Source organism: Grampus griseus (assembly GCF_964374135.1).
Source record: "Grampus griseus genome assembly, chromosome: 18".
Lineage (NCBI taxonomy): Eukaryota > Metazoa > Chordata > Mammalia > Artiodactyla > Delphinidae > Grampus > Grampus griseus.
Genome location: NC_139012.1, coordinates 63,321,886 through 63,334,344, shown reverse-complemented (window position 1 = coordinate 63,334,344; position 12,459 = coordinate 63,321,886).

Below are 12,459 nucleotides of genomic sequence, written 5' to 3'. Positions count from 1 at the left end.
CCTTGGGAATTATAGCATGTTGGTGAAAAATTTTTAAAGTAGTTCACATTTTTAAGTGTCTTGACGTATTTGCTGACTTTTTGATTGAAATATATTCCACTTTGTGGAACTGACTGGATTACATGTGTATATACATTTATGAATATATATTAAGTGTTAATTTTAATTGAATGACACCTTAATCTACATTCATATTAATGTAGGCCTATGAGGTTTAATATGGCTATTGGATGATTAGAGCTCCATGGTTTTTCAAATTATTTTGAATAAATGGGATATTTGGTAATTGATATGTTCCACTTACTGAGCACTTCATTTTGTGTTATGAGAATGATCTCTGGATGTTGTAGGACCACACCACATGTGTCAGTAATTATCAGTTCCAATATTGGCATTAATAACTTGCTGTTGGGCAGCGAAGAGCTGCTTCTAAACCTTGTGCTTTCATCTACTGATTTGTAAATTAATGGTAATGAGCTCTGAAGTACCAAGGCTATATGATATGTAAGTACAAAGTACAGTATTATTAAAGTCTCACGTGAAAACATCTAGTTTCTCATACTCTTTCTAAATATTCCCACTGAAGTAGGAAATTCTTGGAAAAGAAAGGACGGAGTGGATATACTGGCAGATTTCCCTAAATATTTAGAGTAAGGAAAAGAGAGAGTGACTTTTTTTGCAACAAAACTCTACACATGCTTAGGAAAAACCAAATTTCCTGTTGTTTAATGGTGACCGTGTTGAGAACCAAAGTAAATTGAAGTGCTGCTTTTCCCTTAAAGTTTTAATAGAAATGGCATCAGGTTTAGAAAGAAAAGAGTATAATGGAGCTTGTTTTCTGAAGGAATTATAAACTGGGTCTGTATGGTAAGAGTATACCTACTGTTAAAACAATTAAGTGATAAGAATAATCACAGCCTTTTTAATCTCACATATTCTAATCCTAGTTGGTTTCACATATTTTCTTCCACAATCTTAAGATAAGTATATTGCTTCTTTTTAGATGTTACTGACCATTTCCGTAGAAGAGAAATAAATTTATGAGACTGAATTTTACATGAAAGATGAGAGGTGTGTATTTATGCATGTGCACGTGTGTACAGGGGAAAGGATGGGCCAGTAGGGAAGGGCATTCATTTCTTGGGAACAATCTTCAGCACATTGTTCTCGCACTCCTAGGAAACACTGTATTCTGGGGGTACCACTGTACTTTATGGTGCTGTCTTTCCCCACGGAAATTATTCCAAGACTCTTCTCTAAAGACATAGCATTATTATAGGCTGCCTTCCCGTTGTAATCAATATCCCTATCAATAAATATTAATATTATGGGTTTTTTATAACTCCTATTCCAAGAAATATTGAAGATTTTTGCTTTCCTGTCTGTACTTGTGCTTTTTCCTCACTTTGCAGTGTGTTTCCCACAGACCAGTTGAAACCCCATTCATCCTTCAAGGCCTGATTTATTCACCATTTCTTTCATGAGCCCTCCTGGATCATCCCAGTAGGATGTGGGCTCTTCCTCCTCTGAACTCACATAAAAACACACTTTGTGCTACTGCACAGGCATTTATCACACACCATCTTATAGCATGGCTATTGGTATACCTGCCATCAAGATTGGCTTGCCTGAGGGCAAGGATTATTCTAGACATCTTTGTATACTGCATAGCAGCTATAATTCTAAAAGTTCTTTGACTACTAGAACTTCCATGGCCCCTACCACTTTTTCACACACACACACACACACACACACATTTTTACTTCTGTGTCTTATGTTCTTTGCTCAGTCTGTATAATCATTTGGTTGTACATGCTGCTCTCTTCTTTTCTTCCCTTTGGTTGAGTGCTGCTGGCAAAACTCCATTCTTGGTCAAGACCAACTCTCCTCCTACTCCCATGTCTGCTCGTGAGTTCTCAATATGGCTTAAGAACAACACACGGCTATGCCAACTCACTTCAATTCATGGCTTGCAATCTCAAGGGACCCTCATGTCCTCCATTAGTGCTACTTCATTTCCTAGGACTGCATTGTCCAATATGGCAACCACTGGCCACATGTGACTTTGAGCACTTGAATACGGTTAGTCTGAATTGAGACGTGTTGAAAATGTAAAACGCACGTTGGCTTTTAAAACTAAAATTGTTTTTATCATTAAAAACAAAGAATGTAAAAGATCTCAATAATTGTTTTATACAGATACATGCTGAAATGATAATATTTTGAATATATTTGGTTACATAAAATACATTCTTTTTTTTTTTTTTTTTGCGGTTCGCAGGCCTCTCACTGTTGTGGCTTCTCCCGTTGCGGAGCACAGGCTCCGGACGCGCAGAGCCTGTGGCTCACGGACCCAGCCGCGCAGCGGCCATGGCTCACGGGCCCAGCCGCTCCGCGGCATGTGGGATCTTCCCGGACCAGGGCACGAACCTGTGTCCCCTGCATCGGCAGGCGGACTCTCAACCACTGCGCCACCAGGGAAGCCCATAAAATACATTCTTAAAATTAATTTTATCAGTTTTGTTTTACCTCTTTAAGGTGGCTACTAGAAAATTTGAAATTTAATTTCTGGCTTGCATTGTATTTCTATAGGGTAGTGCTGTCCTAGAAAATTCACTGGGCAATTCAGTGCTGTCCTTGACAATTACTCTCTGAGGGGTTTGTTCCATACCTTCTCAAACTTGATTCTTCTTCATTTTTCTCATTCTCAGCTGATGACCTTGCTTCCGATGGCACTGAAAAAAAAAAAAAGCCCTCTGAAGAGCATGTTCATCTTCACACTAACAGATCTACCATATACCCTGACACCCTTTTGTTATAAGGAGGACTTGCCCTGCTCCTACCTGAAGCTGATCAACCACTCAGGCCCTGGACCCTGTCCTCTCTTCACTTACTTGAAGACTTGCCTTTTGCATTCATTCCTTTGTCTGCATTACCAGTTTTTGCTTCTTAATGGGAGCATTTCCATCAGCATGGTATTATGTTATAGGATCTCCAATCTTTATTTTTTTTTAATTTTTTTTTATATTACTGATTTTTTTTACATCTTTATTGGAGTATAATTGCTTTACAATGTTGTTAGTTTCTGCTGTATAACAAAGTGAATCAGCTACAGGTGTACATAAATCCCCATATCCCCTCCCTCTTGAGCCTCCCTCCCACCCTCCAATCTTTAAACAACAATTTCTCCAGCTACAACTCTATTTTTCTCCTTACCTTAAGAGCAAAATTGATTGCAATAGTCTAAATTAGTTGTCTACAATTTGTTTTTTCTGATTCCCTTTTGAACTCATACCAAATGGATTTTGTACCCACAACTCCAGGAAAATTGCTCTTGTTAAGGTCCCTAATGACTGCCCCACTGATAAATTCAAGGGTAAATTCTCAGTGCTCATCTTATTTCATCTATCAACAGTTTTTGACACAATTGATTACTCTCTACATGAATCACTTTCTTATTCTGATTTCCGGGTCAGCAGACTTTCATGGTTTTACCTTTTTTGTAGTTCACTTCACAGAACTGTTTCCTGGTTCCTCCACATCTCCCTAACTTCTTAATTTTGGAGTGCTTCAGGGTTCAGTCTAGGTCCTCTTCTCTATCTACACTTACTCCACGGTGATTTTTAAATTACCAGCTATTCACCAATGACACCCAGGTATATGTCTTTTGCCCTGAACTCCAGACTCCTGTAGCAACTGACTACAGGATGTCTTTACTTGAATGTCTACAAGGCATTTCAAATTCCAAAATGGAATTCTTGATTACCAACCCTGCTTCTCCCCATCCTCTAAATCTCATGTGGCGGTGGCTCATATGTGTGCAGTCACATAGGCAAACAAGAAAAACACTGAAGCCATCCTTGTCTCCTCTATTACTCTCACCTCTAGCCACTCAATCAGCAAAACCTTCAAAATACATCTCCAATCAGATTACTTCTGACCACTTCCATAGCCACTATTATCTCCTGCCTGGAATATTGCAGTACCTTCCTGAATTGTCAGACTACTTCACTGGTGTCTTCTCATTATCTATTCTCCACACATCAACCAGAGTAATATAAACCAGATCAATTATTGCTCTGCTCTAAACCCACCAATGGCTGCCTGTTTTACTCAGAATGGAATCCAAATTCTGCCTCTGATCCATCTCTTGTCGCACTTCTGTTCTAACAACACTGATCTCTTTGCCACTCTCACCTCTTCAAACACAACTGGTCTCAGGGCCTTTGCACTTGCTTTTCGCTCTGCTTGAAAGACTTTTCTCTCATCTACTTTAAGTAGGTATTGACTCCAATGTCACCTCATTAAAAAGGCCTCTCTAATCCCCTTACTGAAAATACTATCCCCTGTCACTCTCTTACCCCTTCTCCCTGCTTTGTTTTCTCCTTAACTCTTATAATGGCCTGAATTTATGTGTTTATTGACTGTTGTAATTGGGTTGGCTGGCGGCCCCCAAAGGTTATGTCCATGTCCTAATCAATGGAACTTGTGAATATTACCATATATGGCAAAAAAGCGAATATACTTGGATGGTGACAGATGTGATTATATTAGGGTTATTGAGATGAGATTATTTGGGATTATCCGGGTGGACCCTAAATGCCATCACATGTCCTTAAAAGAAAGAGGCAAAGGGAGACAGTATAGGCAAAAGAGGAGGTGGCAGCCTGACAGAGACACGGGCTGGAGTGATGTGTCCACAAGTTAAAGAATCCTGACAGCTATCAGAACCTGGAAGAGGCAAAGATCAGATTCTCCCCTCGAGCCTTCGGAGGGAGAGCTGCCTTGTGGACACCTGGATTTTGGACTCCTGGTCTCCAGAACTGTGAGAATAAATTTTTGTTGTTTTAAGGCACCCAGTTTGTGATAACTTGTTGTGGCAGCCGTAAGAAATGAATACACCTGCTTTTCCTCACTGGAATGTAAGCACTGGGACGTCGTGCATGGCTGTATCCCCAGTGCTGCAGCAAGGCCTGGCACAGAGCAGCAGCCCAGTAAACATCTGATGAATGAAGACATACTAGTCATGTGGTTAGTTATTTCAGCTGTTTTGTTTGTTCTTTCTTCTGTTTGTTTTTTACTGAGGGATTTGATTCCTCCAGAAGTTTCCCAAGTCTTATATATCTTCTGGTAAATATCTAAACTCAAAGAAAAAACTAAAAGGACAGTTTTAAGGGTTAAATGAGTCAGCACTTTTCGGTCAGGTGTTGGGTTAAAAATAATCATGTAGCTATCATTCAATAAAAGGGTAATAATTATGATGGGCATCATTGTAACAGGGACTGGGCCAGCCTAGGCCACTCTGAAGAGTGGGGTCCTTTTTCTCTTCTTCCTTACCCCAAAGACTACATAAATGTACCTTTAAAAGCAGATTTTTAAACTTTATTATCGTGGGCTATTTTCTTGCACAGCCATGTCATCATCATCATCATCATCATCAACAACAACAACCATAACAGAAGTTCCTACTTTTTTGTGGCTCAAGCAACATCTGGGGGGGATTTGATCATCTTGGAGCCAAGCCATTTTTTTTTATTTCAGACCATATGGCACCTTGAACAAGCGTGACACTTGGGTGGGTGAGGCCAGTTTGTGGGTGTCTCTTGATAATGCTGAGAAAAATGAGTCATCTGATAATTTCTTTGTTGTATTTCCTCACATATTTAACCCTCGCATTCTCCTGGACTCCTATGTTTGTATGCTCTTAACAATAGATTTCTAGAAGCACATTTGCTTATGGAATAAAAATACCGAGGGGCCATACCGAGGACTTTCTAAGTAGAGCTGGACAGCCAAGTGACAAGATCATACCTATACCCCTTTCTCTTATCCTTAGATACTCTTCTCACTCTTGTGTCTACTTTTCTGGAAGCTCTGCGAGGTCCCAGATTGGCCTGATCTTACATCCTTTTGACTGCATGCCTTATTCTCATAGAGAAACTATCTTTCGGTTCCTTTGGCTGTGTTCCATTTTCTTTTGTCTCATCAGAATCAGTTCTGTTCTCTCATTTAACTGCTCTTACTCTTCTTACAGTTTCTCCCCAAAGTGGATTAGTTTCCTTGGTTTAACTTAAGGCCTTTGGAGGGTAGGAAACCATTCAGATACTTGTTCTATGCAGAACACAAGACTACCAGGATCAAATTTTTCATGTCTAAAAATTCCCTGCAACAGTTGGCTCCATTATCCACTCTTCTTCATGCTCTGATGCCAGATACTTATGGAGCAAATCTATCTGAGAGGAGTATAAATTCTGTGGATCCATGAGTTTCAAGACACATTTAATTCGGCAGAACTTTGAATAAGAAGTGTTCTGTATAATCTGGGTATCCTCATCAAGGATCCCAGTGTTCCATTCTACAGCCAAAAACTTACCACAGTCCTGGTTTCACTTAGCTCATATCAGAAAGGTCTAGGTTATTATGGTCCTGGCATATGTTACTGGAGAGCTTACTTTTGTCTGATGTGACTTCTTTACTGCTATGCTCAATAGAAGTGATATTTAAAGCTGAGCCATGGTTTATAAATTTCTCTTCTTGTAGACAAGCTCGTATTTGCTCCATGCTTACAGTCATAAGTCAGGAGACAATTTTAAGGCTGATAGAAATCTCTCCCAGAACAGATGTAACACTAATTTGTTCCTCTTGCCTTGATGAAGAATTTGATATCATCATGGATTCACTTTCTTTTTCCTTAAAAAAGCATTATGAAATGTCTGGAGCGTAGAGGGTATCTGGTGGAAAAATAAATTCACCGTGATCCAAGAAATGAGTCGCCAAAGCCAGTGTTGGCTTAAGCTGGTACAGAGAGAAGAGAGGAGGTTCCATAAACCCCCTTCCCCTTCCCTGCATGTGTAACTCTAGCTCTAAATGTAACTGAGGCGTATAGGGGCACAGCACATGCTTGGAATACGTGTGTGTGCCTGTGTGTGTGTGTCTGGGCTGGAGGAAAGGAGGGCAGGGGAGGAAGTACACCCGAGTCAGGTGTTATAATCCCAAACATGAGGAAAGCAGTGGGATAATTTGGAAAATGAATGTCCTTGGGGATATCTGCAGACTCATGTTGAGGAGGTCATCAAATGAATGATTGGTTTATTGATCTGCTCAAATAAAAAATATAGGGCTTCTCACACATGAAGTTTTTCACGCCATTGGATAATTTGCTTAGTGCTGATGTGACAGCTATCTTATGTACAACCTCACTGTCCTCAAAGTCTGTCTCCATACCCTCTCATCTCTCAGCCTCAATCTTCCCAATCTTCTCTCAGCCCCTCTCCAAGTCTTGGACCATCTTGCATAGAATTTGAGGGCAAAGGTATTCATAAGGCTATTAATTGCATTATTTTTTGTATCTAAACATTCTTTTATGTATAAATAAAGTTAACAGATATTGGTCTTTTGTTCTTTTCTCTCAATTTTTCATATGTTCCCTTGCATCTCTTACAGTCTCAGATTACATGATAATTTGTTAGACACCTATTTCCTGTGTAACTCAAAAGTGAACTAGATGTGCATATAGTAGGAATACTGTTTACACGCACATAGGATGAATAGTCATACCTAGAGGGAACGTGAATAAAGCTTCTCTATCCATTTTTCTCTCCTGGCAATTTTGATTGAAAGACAAAAAAAGAATGAGATAAACTTTGTGGGTGCAATTTCCCTCACACTTTTGCTTAATTAAATTTGAATGGCTGATACAAAACCTATATTATTCTGTATTATGAAATTCTGTGCTTTTTTGTAGCCACTTCAAGAATATTTCCTGTTTCTGAAATTAAATTTTTGAATTTTGCATTAAAAAGGTGAGTATCTTTGCTGTTTTTTAAGTATCAGGAGACTAAAGTTAATGGGGCTGGAATTATTGCCATGAGGCTGCACTGAACGTTGTTCTGCTCCTTTTCTCGGGTCTTGCTTCTTCTGGGAGAAATATTGCAAAGTCAAGTGACAAACATTCACAAAGTTAGGTGTAGCCTAAGTGGGTCCATGGGCCGATTTAATTCAAATTTACCCAAAGCATCAATAAACATACATTCTTACTCAACTTGGGCCTAACTCTAGTGCAAACCACCATCTATTCTAGATGCAAGATACAGTCGGTCCATTGTTTCCAGGTGTTTTGATGACTGAACCTGCTCAATAGTTGATCTAATTAGTATGGAAATAATGAAAAAGAGTTGACAACAAATCCAATCAATTCAGTAGGAGTGTGTGTGTGTGTGTGTGTGTGTGTGTGTGTGTGTGTGTGTATCTGTGTGTGTGTGTGTAATTCCTGTATCAATAAACATGTGATTTCCAGCTGTTCCCTCTCACTTTCCTTTACTCATTTCAGTAGTTTAAAATCAACAGGTTGAAAGGATCTTTGAGTGGAGAGGTTTTTCTATTAACAATGGGTACCCATAAAAATTAAAACTCCAGAATGACACCCAGTTCTAAGCAATGATTACATATATAACATGTTCCTAAATGGGCTTTTTGAGTACTAATTATTACATCATAATTTCTCAGAGGTCTTTTAGTAGGTTTAAAAACTGTTCATTACAAATAAAATGAGTTCTTGGGAAAATGAAGGTGGCCCTTAGCAAAGCAGTATGACTAGTGAAGAATAGGGTTTGCCAAATAAAAGACTCAGGTGCTTTTATATTTATCCAGGTAACTTGTTATCTAGGCAACTACTTATTTTTAACCTTTTATTTTGAAATAATTATAGATTCATAGGAAGTTGCAAAATATTGTGCATGGGGTCTCGTAAACTCTTCACCAGCTTTCCCCAATGATGACATCTTATATGACTATAGTACAATAGCAAAACCAGGAAACTGACATTGGTACAATAGTGCTAACTGGATTACAAACCTTATTCAGTTTTCATCAGTTTTTACATGTACTAGTGTGTGTGTTAATAGTTCTATGCAGTTTGATTCCATGTAGAGTTTTCTGTAAGCAGCACTACGATCAAGACAGAACTGTTTCAAGACCTGTACTCTGAAAACTATAAGATGCTGATGAAAGAAATTGAAGATGACACAAACAGATGGAAAGATATACCATGTTCTTGGATTGGAAGAATCAATATTGTGCAAATGACTATACTACCCAAGGTAATCTACAGATTCAATGCAATACCTATCAAATTACCAATGGCATTTTTTGCAGATCTAGAACAAAAATCTTAAAATTTGTATGGAAACACAAAAGATCCCGAATAGCCAAAGCAATCTTGATAAAGAAAAATGGAGCTGGAGGAATCAGGCTCCCGGACTCAGGCTCTCTGACTTCACTGTACTATCCTTTACTGTACTATAAAGCTACGGTAATCGAAAAAGTATGGTACGGGCACAAAGACAGACTTAAAGATCAATGGAACAGTATAGAAAGCCCAGAAATAAAACCACACACCTATGGTCAATTAATCTACGACAAAGGAGGCATGAATATACAATGGAGAAAAGATGACTGCGGTGCTTCAATAAGTGGTGCTGGGAAAACTGGACAGCTACATGTAAAAGAAGGAAATTAGAACATTCTCTAACACCATACACAAAAATAATCTCAAAATGGATGAAAGACCTAAATTAAGACCAGATACTATAAAACTCCTAGAGGAAAACATAGGCAGAACACTCTTTGACATAAATCACAGTAATGTCTTTTTGGATCCACCTCCTAGAGTAATGAAAATAAAAAAAATAAATAAACAAATGGGACCTAATTAAACTTAAAAGCTTTTGCACAGCAAAGGAAACGATAAACAAAATGAAAAGACAACCCACAGACTGGGAGAAAATATTTAAAAACAAAGTGACCAACAAGGGGTTAATCTGCAAAATATACAAATAGCTCATGCAGGTCAATAGCAAAACAACCCAATCAAAAAATGGACACAAGGTCTAAACAGACATTTCTCCAAAGAAAGCATACAGATGGCCAAAAAAACACATGAAAAGATGCTTAACACTGGTAATTATTAGATAAATGCAAATCAAAACTACAGTGAGGTATCCCCTCACACTGCTCAGAATGGCCAACATCAAAAAGTCTACAAACAATAAATGCCGGAGAGGGTATGGAGAAAAGGGAACCCTCCTACACTGTTGGTGGGACTGTAAGTTGGTACAGCCACTATGGAAAACTGTATGGAGGTTCCTTATAAAACTAAAAATAGAGCTACCATATGATCCAGCAATCCCACTCCTGGGCACATATCCAGAAAAAACATACTTTGAAAAGATACATGCACCCCAGTGTTCAATGCAGCACTATTTACTATAGCCAAGACATGGAAGCAGCCTAAATGTCCATCAACAGCTGAATGGATCAAGAAGATGTGGTTCTATATACAATAGAGTATTACTTAGCCATAAAAAGAATGAAATAATGCCATTTGCAGCAACATGGATGGATTTAGAGATTATCATACTAAGTGAAGTAAGTCAGAAAGAGAAAGACAAATATCATATGAAGTCACTTATATGTGGAATCTAGAAAAATGATACAAATGAACTTATTTAACAAAACAGACTCACAGACTTAGAAAGCAAATTTATGGTTACCAAAGGGGAAGTAGGGGAAAGGATAAATTAGGAGATTGGGATTAACATATACACACTATTGTATATAAAATAGATAATCAACAAGGACCTATTGTATAACACAGGGAACTCTACTCAATACTCTGTAATAACCTATATGGGAAAATAATCTGAAAAAGAATAGACGTATGTATATGTATAACTAAATCACTTTGCTGTACACATAAAACTAACACAACATTGTAAATCAAATATATATATATATATATATATATATATAAAATGAAGACAGAACTGTTCTATTACTCCAAGGAACATATCAATAAATATTCATTTATATGAAAAAATAAACAACATAATTTATATGAATAAATTAAGGTTTAATTTACTTGCAGGAACTATATTATTTCTCAAAAATATGTGAGTGGATGAATATATGGTTGGATGGTCTAGGTTGGTCAGTGCTCCATCAATATTGGTCCTGGGTTCATCTAGACTGAGACTAGATTGTTTTGTAGAGGAGAGCTAAGGACTCATGGGGTCAACTTCTATTTGTTTCATTTTCTTGTTTTCAAAATTCCCTTTCTAAATAAAAGAGTTCTGTAAAACCCATTCAGTGTTCATATCTGGAAATTCTGCTATATTGGTAAGCTCTTGGTGGCAAAAATGACTACCATGAAAATCTTCATCAAAATCGTCAAAGTTAAAGTATTCTTTACCTTGGGCTGAAATAATAAATTTCCACTTGTGGATTCCTCTCTTAAATCCATATGACAAAATCATGAGGTAAATATTTCCAAGTGTCCCTCTGTCTCTTTAAGTGATTTCCCACATTTTCACTTCACCAGAGACCCCTTAAAATATGATAGTGGTGACAATGACCTCACTCAAATAGATGCAGAGCCAGTTTTTTCCGTTTCTAATGCATTTTTCTGTAGTTTAAACTAGATTGTAAAATATTTCTCATTTGATCTTCTATCAGGTGTGGCTGGTAATACTTTGCTAATTTGAAAACTTTCCATGTTGAAGTTTAGTCTAAGTTAAAAAATACATATTGCTTAAAATGCCATTTTTGTGTTCTCCTTTTTGTTATTCTAGACATTAAATATGGGAGTTCAGGTTCTTTAACATAAATTGGTTATTTATTTCAAAGATCAAAATACGGCATTTGCTATTTCATTTTAAAATTGATATGAATACATTTATAGAAAGAAATATCTCCTAGAAATACCATTTCAATCAAACTAGAGAGAAATTTGGTATAATTTATATAAAAGAAGTATATCATGGAAAATAAATAGAACTTACACAAAGTAATGCATATCTCCTAAGATGGCTGAGCCACAAAACACAGCGCTAATTCCCGGATCATCACTTTAATATTTAAATCAAAGACCTCTGTAGTTTACTTTAAAATGTTTATACATTGGATATAAAAATTGCGAAGAAATTATGGAGACTTTTCAGTTATTAAAGGGAGGATATTTAAACTCTGTTATCCTACTTCCCAAGGCTTACAGCATTTCTGGTCAAACTCAGATGTATCAGTGTAAGTGTACATTTTACATGACATAGCTATCGTACCACCAATCTGAAGAGTTCTGATATCTGTAGATTACTCTGAGAATAAAAGAATTTATTGAGTTTTTTTTCTTTTCAGAGCATTTGGTTTTTCACATGCAACAGCTTAAATCAAACTTTGAACAGAAGTTTTAATTTTAAGGCATATATATATCTTTCCCATTCATTCTACAGCTTTTGCTATGTTCAAGATTTTCCTGTTACTTTAAATTATCTACTTATCTATGAACTAGATTTATACATATTAAAACTACACATAACTATTCACATATATTAACAAGCTACATACACCTCAGTCTCAACTGTGAGTGATTGACAGGCATTGGTTTTTAATTCTGTAGACTAAAGC